This window comes from Aegilops tauschii, chromosome 3, assembly GCF_002575655.3.
Source record: "Aegilops tauschii subsp. strangulata cultivar AL8/78 chromosome 3, Aet v6.0, whole genome shotgun sequence".
NCBI classification, from domain to species: Eukaryota; Viridiplantae; Streptophyta; class Magnoliopsida; order Poales; family Poaceae; genus Aegilops; species Aegilops tauschii.
Window position 1 is genome coordinate 357,932,288 of NC_053037.3, and position 9,546 is coordinate 357,941,833.

Below are 9,546 nucleotides of genomic sequence, written 5' to 3' on the forward strand. Positions count from 1 at the left end.
CAGATAGCTAGTGACCAAACAGTAGGCATATTTTGGTCGTAAACGTCTACGACCTTCTCACAGAGAAGGTCGTTAATTTCAGTTTACGACTGCCAGCTTTTGACCTTCTATTTTTGGTCACAAAAAGGTCGCAAATGAAAAACAATGACCTTTCAGTGACCAATAGTCAAGGTCACAAGTTGGCATATTTCTTGTAGTGCAAAGACATGATTCGGAGCCAATGCATATAATGCTGAATTCGGGGTGCCGAACATATATATAAAAAGTGTTTGGTCCTTGCTGCCGTATTGTGGGGCGATAAGTAGCCCCTGGCAAATATGAGACGTACCAAAGGGTAGCGATGCAAACGATAAGCAGATCAAGATAAAATGAAGTAAGAGGTGAAAACCACAGAAACCGGGCCGCAAACCACTTTCATTATAAGTGGATGTATACGTCAAGGCGTATCTTGTACAAATAGTGCGATAAGCCTCCGGGCTATTTAACATGCCGGAACCAATAGGGCTCAGCGTGCGGTCCTGGGAAATAAATATAAATATCGTCAAGAAGACGTCTAGAGGTTACTCTGCATACCTATGCTGCTTGCATCCTTTGTATGCCGATCCTTCAAAGGTCAGCAGGCCCGTGGTAAAAGGAACCTGGAACAAAAAGAAAAAGGTAGATATTATATGTGTCCGGGATCGGTCTGGTCGAACTGTAAGTCCCGGGTCAGCTTCTGCCTCCATCGATGTCCATGGGATTTTCAGTGCGTAATTATGTACGCGTGGTGCGAATGCCACTACTTCATCAGGGATGGAACGGAGGCCGAATTGCTAATTGAGCTCATGACGAGCCGCGCTGTCCTGCTGTAGTGTAGCTCGGAACCTCTTGATGATGTCCAGGGGCTCGGCAGCCGCACTATGGTGCTGCTTGAGAAGGCCACGCTCTACCTCTGCTGCTAGGGCGGCGGTGTGCTCCTCTGTTCGGAGGGAGCATTCCGTATTGCCATAGACTGTTTTGACGCCATGTGGACCGGGTATCTTGAGGTTGAGATAAGCGTAGTGTGGCAATGCGTTGAATCTAGCAAACGCTGTTTGTCCGAGCAATGCATGGTAGCCACTGCGGAAGGGGACGATGACGAAGATTAACTCCTCGCTTCGGAAGTTGTCCGGAGAACCGAAGACTACTTCCAGCGTGATTGAGCCCGTACAGTGGGCCTCGACGCCTGGTATGACTCCTTTGAAGGTAGTCTTTGTTGGTTTGATTCGTGAGGGGTCAATGCCCATCTTCCGCACTATGTCTTGATAGAGCAGGTTGAGGCTGCTACCCCCGTCCATCAGGACTTGTGTTAGGTGAAACCCGTCAATAATTGGGTCAAGGTACTAGTGCGGCCGAACCGCCGTGGTGGATACTAGTTGGGTGGTCTCATCGATCGAAGGTGATCGGGAACGACGACCACAGATTGAATTTTGGGGCGACTGGCTCTACCGCGTAGACGTTCCTAAGCGCTCACTTGCGCTCCCTTTTGGGGATATGTGTGGCGTATATCATATTCGCCGTTTTGACTTGGGGGGGGAATTACTTCTGCCCTCCAGTGTTCGGCTGCCGGGACCCTTTGTCCTCGTCCTCACTTTGTGATCCCTTTTCTTTATTTTCGGCATTTAACTTGCCAGCCTGCTTGAAAACCCAACAATCCCTGTTGGTATGATTGGCTTGCTTGTCTGGGGTGCCGTATATCTGGCACGGACGGTCGAGTATGCGGTCCAGGCTGGAAGGTCCTTCATTGTTTCTTTTGTAGGGATTCTTCTGTTGGTCGGGCTTGGAGCCAGAGAATCCGGCGTTGACTGTGGTGTCATCGGTGTTGTTGTCATTGCTTCGGCGTTTGTGTCTGTTGCGCCGGAGCTTGCCAGTGCTATTCTTGGCCTCAGAGGGACCTGTCTCACTAGCTGTGTTGTTCCTGTGAGCCAGCCAACTGTCCTCTCCCGCGTAAAAGCGGGTCACGAGTGCCTGAGGGCTGCCACGGACTTCGGCTTTTCCTAGCCGAGATGGCGTGCTAGCCATTCGTCACGGATGCTGTGTTTGAAGGCTGCCAAGGCCTTGGCATCCGGACAGTCAATGATCTGGTTCTTTTTGGTTAGGAACCTAGTCCAGAATTTTCTAGCTGATTCTCCGGGCTGTTGAACTATGTGGCTTAAGTCATCAGCATCTGGCGGCCGGACATAAGTTCCTTGGAAGTTATCAAGGAAAGCCTCTTCCAAGTCCTCCCAGCTGCCGGTGGAGTTTTCACGCAGACTATTTAGCAAGTGCCGAGCTGGCCCTTTGAGCTGTAGTGGGAGGTATTTAATGGCGTGGAGGTCATCTCCTCGAGCCATATGGATATGGAGAATGAAATCCTCGATCCATACTGCGGGATCGGTTGTGCCGTCGTATGATTCGATATTGACGGGCTTGAACCCCTCGGGGAATTCCTGATCTAGTACTTCATCCGTAAAGCAGAGAGGGTGTGCAGCGCCTCTATATCGGGCCGCGTCGGGACGTAGCTCTGATGGAGTCCGTCTGCGGAATTCGGCCCGGGTGTGGTTAGGTTTGTCACGCCCGAATAAGTCGCCGTCGTGCCTCGAAGCACGTCCTCGTGATCCGTAGATCGATCTTGTGAGTCCTGCTCTACTGTCCAAGGTCTGTCGGAGGTCGTACGTGTGATCTCGAGTTGTTCTGTCTCTATTTCTGCGGGGCGGTGGGGCAGGCTGCTGTTCGGCCTGAGTTGCCGCTTTATCCCTACCACGGGGTGGCCGATCGGCCGCCCTGTCTCGACCACGTGGTGGTCGTTCCGCATTACGTGAGGGAGATATGCGCTCCGGTGCCTCCTCGTCGAATCGAGGTAGCAGTCTACGTTTCGGGTAGCTCTTGGCTAGGCACTTGAGGCCATATTCTTCGCCAGTTAGGACGTCAGTCCATCTGTCGACGAGCAGATCTTGTTCGGCTTGAAGCTGCTGCTGTTTCTTTTTTAGGCTCCTTGCAATGGCTATGAGCTGAAGCTTAAAGCGCTCCTACTCCAGAGGATCCTCAGGCACGATGAAATCTTCGTTGCCGAGGCTTGTCTCCTCCTCGGAGGGTGGATGGTAACTATCGTCTCCCGAGTCATCTTCTATGGCCTGTTCGTCAAGGTTGTCTTGCGTGTTGTCATGTTCCTCCTGTTCGGATGTAGCTCCGACAGGGTCTTCATTGTTTTCGGCGTCGCTCGGAGTACTATTTTCTCCGGTGTCCGCGTTGCCATCTATTGAGCGGCGAGGCTTAGAACGACGTTTGGGGCGTCGGCGCTTGGACTGCGTCATAGAGGGTTTATTAGCATCTGGCTCTTCTTTGTCGTCGCCAGATCCTTTGGGTGTATCGACCATGTACACGTCGTACAAAGAAGTGGCCATCCAACGTCCAGTGAATGGCGGCTCTTGGCCTTGCTCCTTGTCGGCATTGTCGTCCATACCGTTGATGTCTTCAGAGCCATAGTCAAGCACGTCGGTTAAGTCATCGACGGTGGCTATGAAGTGGGTGCCGGGTGGGACGCAAAATTCCTCATCGTCCGCCTCTAGCTCAAACCAAATATAGTTCGGCAGTGAGTCCTTTTCCAAGGACAAGTTCTTTAAAGAGTTTAGCACGTCACCCAACGGTGAATGCTAGAAGATGTCCGCGGCGCTAAATCCAAAAATTGATAACCGATCCAGCTTGGTGTCCGCAGGCGTGCCTGGTCCGGAACGTATAGCCGGAGATGAGTCCGGAGTTCCGTTGACGCAAACATTGCAGGATGTCAAGTCCATGCGCGGCTCCAACGCTACGGACTTTGTGGCCTCGGAGGGAACAATCCACTCCGGTTCTAGGGCCGTTGCTGCAACAGGATCCATCTCCTGGATGTAATCCGACAACAGATGTAAGTCATGTTCGTCGGGACAAGGGGGAGCGATCGCTTCGGTTTCAAACCTATTGGAGATCAAGTCTCCACGGGTGTCCGTAGCGTAGTTCGAGTTTCTGAATCTGACCTGGTGGCCAGGGGTGTAGCTATCGATCTGCTCCAGACGGCCAAGCGAGTTGACCCGCGGTACGAAGGCGCCGAACACAAAAATCTGTCCGGGGAGGAAGGTTATTCCTTGGACAGCGTCATTGTTGACAATTGAAGGGGGCATCAAACCTTTCGTCGATGGCACAGTGGAACTCTCAGTGAAAGCACCAATGTCGGTGTCAAAACCGGCAGATCTCGGTAGGGGGTCCCGAACTGTGCGTCTAGGATCGATGGTAACAGGAGACGGGGGACACAATGTTTACCCAGGTTCGGGCCCTCTCTATGGAGGTAATACCCTACTTCCTGCTTGATTGATCTTGATGAATATGAGTGTTACAAGAGTTGATCTACCACGAGATCATAATGGTTAAACCCTAAAGGTCTAGCCTATGTGAATAAGGTAATGAATCTCTTCCCTATCCGGACTACTCTCTCCAGTTTATATAGACACCGGAGAGATCTAGGGTTACATGGGGTCGGTTACATAAGAAGGAATCTTCATAATTGGTCGCCTAGCTTGCCTTCCATGCTAAGGAGAGTCCAATCCGGACAATGGTACAGTCTTTGGCCTTTATGTCTTCATAGCCCATCAGTCCGGCCCAATGGATAACAGGCCGGACGCCCGAGGACCCCTTAGTCCAGGACTCCCTCAGCGGGCTGCTGTTCGGCTTGAGTTGTCACTCTATCCTGACCACGAAGGGGTCGGTCCGCCGCATTGTCCCGACCGCGTAGTGTTCAGTCGGCCGCATTACGCGAGGGAGGTATGTTCTCCGGTGCTTCATCGAACTGAGGTAGCAACCTTTGCTTCGGGTAACTCTTGGCTGGGCATCTGAGGCCGTGTTCGTCGGCTGCCAGGACATCAATCCATCTGTCGACAAGTGGATCTTGGTCAGCTTGAAGCTGCTGCTGCTTCTTTTTCAGGCTCCTTGTGGTGGCTATTAGCTGGCACTTAAAGCGCTCCGGCTCGAGAGGTTCCTCAAGAACGATGAAATCTTCATTGCCGAGGCTTTCCTCATCCTCAGAGTGCGGACGATAACTACCGTCCTCTGAGTCGTTGGGCCTGACCTGTTCATCGGGGCTAGCTTGCCCGTTTTCTTGCTCCTCCTATTCGGATGTTACCTCGGCAAGGTCTTCATTGTTTTCGGCATCGTCCGGAGTATTATTTCTCCGGTGCCAGCATTGCTGTCTTTTGAACGACGTGACTTAGAGCGGTGTCGAGGACGCCGACGTTTTTGCTCTGTCTCAGGAGGTTTATTCTTGACTATATTTTCTTTGTCATTGTCTTTGGTTGTTTTGGGTGTGTCCACCATGTACACATCATACGAAGAGGTGGCCGTCCAGCGTCCGGTGAATGGACAGATTTTGATTTTGCTCCTCATCGGCATCGTCGTCCATACCGTCGTTGTCTTCGGAGTCGTAATCAAGTGTGTCGGTTAAATCCTCGACTGTGGCTATGAAGTGGGTGGCGGGTGGGAAGCAAGATTCTTTAATGAGTTTAGCACATAAATCCTCAACTGTGGCTATGAAGTGGGTGGCGGGTGGGTGGCGGGTGTCGGTTAAATCCCCTAGTTCGAACCGAACATAGTTCGGTTGTGAGTCCCCCGCCAAGGACAGGCTCTTTAATGAGTTTAGCACATCGCCCAAGGGCGAGTGCTGGAAGATGTCTATGGCGCTGAACTCGAAGATCGATAAGAGATCAAGTTCGGCATCCGTGGGCTCACATGGTTCGGAACTTACGCCCTGAGACAAGTCCAGAGTTCCGGAAACACAAATATTGCGTGAGGTTAAGTCCATGTGCGGCTCCAACGCCGGGGAATCTGTGGCCTCTGCGGTGGGATTGAGCCTCCAATCCTTGGACGGTGTTGTATGCTCTGGATCTAAGGCCAGAGCTGTTACAGGGGCTATCTCCTGGATACGGTTTGACGACAGATTTAAGTCATGTTCATCAAGGTGACCAGGAGTGGTTGCCGCGGTCTCGAATCCGGCGAAGATCAAATCTCCATGGGCGTCCGCGACGTAGTTCAAGCTCCCTAATCTGACCTGGTGGCCAGGGGTGTAGCTATCGATCTGCTCCAGATGGCCAAACGAGTTGGCCCGCAATACGAAGCCGCAGAATACGAAGATCTGTCCGGGGAGAAAGGTTTCTCCTTGGAAAGCGTCATTGTTGACGATTGAAGGGGCCATCGGAACCTTTTGGGGACGGCCCAATCGAACTCTCAATGAAAGCAGCAATGTCGGTGTCAAAACCGGCGGATCTCGGGTAGGGGGTCCCGAACTGTGCGTCTAAGGTCGATGGTAACAGGAGACAGGGGACACGATGTTTACCTAGGTTCGGGCCCTCTCTATGGAGGTAATACCCTACTTCCTTCTTGATTGATCTTGATGAATATGAGTATTACAAGAGTTGATCTACCACGAGATCGTAATGGCTAAACCCTAGAAGTCTAGCCTGTATGACTATGGTAATGAGTGTCTCCTCATTCGGACTAAGTCCTCCGGTTTATATAAGCACCAGGAGGATCTAGGGTTACACATGGTCGGTTACAAGGAAGGGAATCTACATATTTGGTCGCCAAGCTTGCCTTCCACGCCAAGGAGAGTCCCATCCGGACACGGGTGCAGTCTTCGGTCTTTGTATCTTCACAGCCCATCAGTTTGGCCCAGGGCTAACAGGCCGGACGCCCGAGGACCCCTTAGTCCAGGACTCCCTCAATCTCAATACAAAGTTCTCCTCGGTTCTCTTGGAGATCTATTTGATGTAATTCTTTTTGCGGTGTGTTTGTCGAGATCCGATGAATTGTGGGTTTATGATCAAGATTATCTATGAACAATATTTGATTCTTCCCTGAATTCTTATATGCATGATTTAATATCTTTGCAAGTCTCTTCGAATTATCAATTTGGTTTGGCCTACTAGATTGATCTTTCTTGCAATGGGAGAAGTGCTTAGATTTGGGTTCAATCTTGCGGTGTCCTTTCCCAGTGACAGCAGGGGAAGCAAGGCACGTATTGTATTGTTTCCATCGAGGATACAAATATGGGGTTTATATCATATTGCTTGAGTTTATCTCTCTACATCATGTCATCTTGCCTGATGCGTTACTCTGTTCTTATGAACTTAATACTCTAAATGCATGCTGGATAGCGGTTGATGTGTGGAGTAATAGTAGTAGATGCAGAATCATTTCGGTCTACTTGTCACAGACGTGATGCCTATATACATGATCATGCCTAGATATTCTCATAACTATGCGCTTTTCTATCAATTGCTTGACAGTAATTCGTCCACCCACCGTAGAATTTGCTATCTTGAGAGAAGCCACTAGTGAAACCTATGGCCCCCGGGTCTATTTTCCATCATATAAGTTTCCGATCTATTTTATTTTGCAATCTTTACTTTCCAATCTTTACCATAAAAATTACCAAAAATATTTATCTTTTTATCTCTATCAGATCTGACTTTTGTAAGTGGCCGTGAAGGGATTGACAACCCCTTTATCGCGTTGGTTGCAAGGTTCTTATTTGTTTGTGCGGGTACAAGGGATTTGCGTGTAGTCTCCTACTGGATTGATACCTTGGTTCCCAAAAACTGAGGGAAATACTTACGCTACTTTGTTGCATCACCCTTTCCTCTTCAAGGGAAAACTAACACATGCTCAAGAGGTACATTGAGTCACTCGCATGTGGGCCCAAGAGGCATCTGGCCCACATGTAAGTGACACAACCGCACCTGCTGTTATGTCACTGAAGCTCAGTCCACTGGAGAAGAAGGTTCTGTTCGGCTCAGCTGGACACGGGTGCTACGGTTAATTAATTATACCTCTAGCGCACCCCTTTTTAGTTGAAGAATGTATGAAATGTAATGAAATCCGGCATGTTTATATGAAATCCGGCAGTGTATGAATGAATTTACTTCGATTTGTTTGAATTCTTGTATCACTGGCATTGGATGAACATGCAAAACAATACGTACTAGCATTATTCCCAGGGTGATCACCTCGTTTGCAGCAGTTTCACATGTACTCCCTCCGGTCCTTTTTAGTCTGCATATAAGTTTTGTCTGAAGTCAAAGTATCTCTACTTTGACCAATCTTACAGAAAAAGTATCAACATTCACTATGTAAACTCAACTGACTTGAAAGAAATCTAATATGCGAAGTAAAAAGGAACATAGGGAGTACAAAATTTAGCATTCCTGTACATTGCAATCAACACACAGGCCTGGCAATTCATAGAGAACATTCAAAATAATCGAGGATTATGCATCTCAGCGATTCACATGTCAGAGCCAATATTTACTTCACAACTAAAGAATAAATAAAAAATGATAGATGCTGCTAACAGCAAAGGGCGTCCCATTCGAAAATATCAAATGCATGTCTTCTTGCTAACATCAATGAGAAAAATTTGACAAGGTTGTCCCATTCCAAAATGTCAAATGTGTGTTGTTTTGCGTACATCAATGAGCAAACTTTGACAAGGTTTTCCCATCCCAAAATATCAAATGCCTAAGATTGTGGAATGGGCAGGGTTTGCCATCAGTTCAGACATTGCATGGCACCTCGCGCTAAATAAACCAGCTGTTCTTTTGTGCAGTTCCACCAAAATCAACCAAATTCGTGCGTAGCTTGTATGATTTCGCCTTTATATGTTGCAACGCCTTGAACATATCGGTACCTCCTTTCTTGTGGTGGAAATGAATGATTCGAGAATATTCGATGTATTCGTGAACATTTTGTGTAGTTCCCATTGAAATCAAGCTGAGCACCCCTATTTGCATAAATACAAAAAAAGTGATTAGTATAAAGCAAACTGTACTATGAATTGATAGTTTAAACAGACAACCTACATGATCCATGCAGAGCACACATTTAAAAAAATGGAACTCACCAGAAGGAATCGTAAAACAACATTGTACTGGCCATCACAGCAACAAAGATGCAGATCCGTGAGTCCTTCTGAGCTGAAGTTAGTTTGTTCTTGTGGGTAATAATGTAACCATCCTTCAACTGCTCCCTTCTTAAGAAGAGAGGCTTGGCTTCTTTATGATGGCATAATCGGAACTAGGCACTTCACGTACTCCATATTCTTCTTCTTCAGAGGATGATCCTTTTGTGCAAAGACAAGAGGACAACTAAATGCTAGCATCCCTGTTTGCTCGAAAAAAAGGAAAGGAAATATTTAAAACAACACAGATGAAGCACTTCTCAAGGACAATACCACTTTCTCATGACAATATCTAAACAGTAGCACAACACCAATAGAGATGAGAAAGCTCAATCATATGGATGAAATCCGTGGGCGAGTACCAACCTTTCTCAGGAGGCATATTGTGTAGAGCATACAGATCAAGCACTTCTCCGGAACCATATGTTGTTATCTACTGTGGTTGCCATGCTTACTATATACTCCTCGATTAGTTTAATGTTTCCAACATCTTCTTGTGCAGTTCCACTAAAATATATGGTATCTTCAAACAAGATCCATGTTTGCACAAGTAGAGATAATTACATATT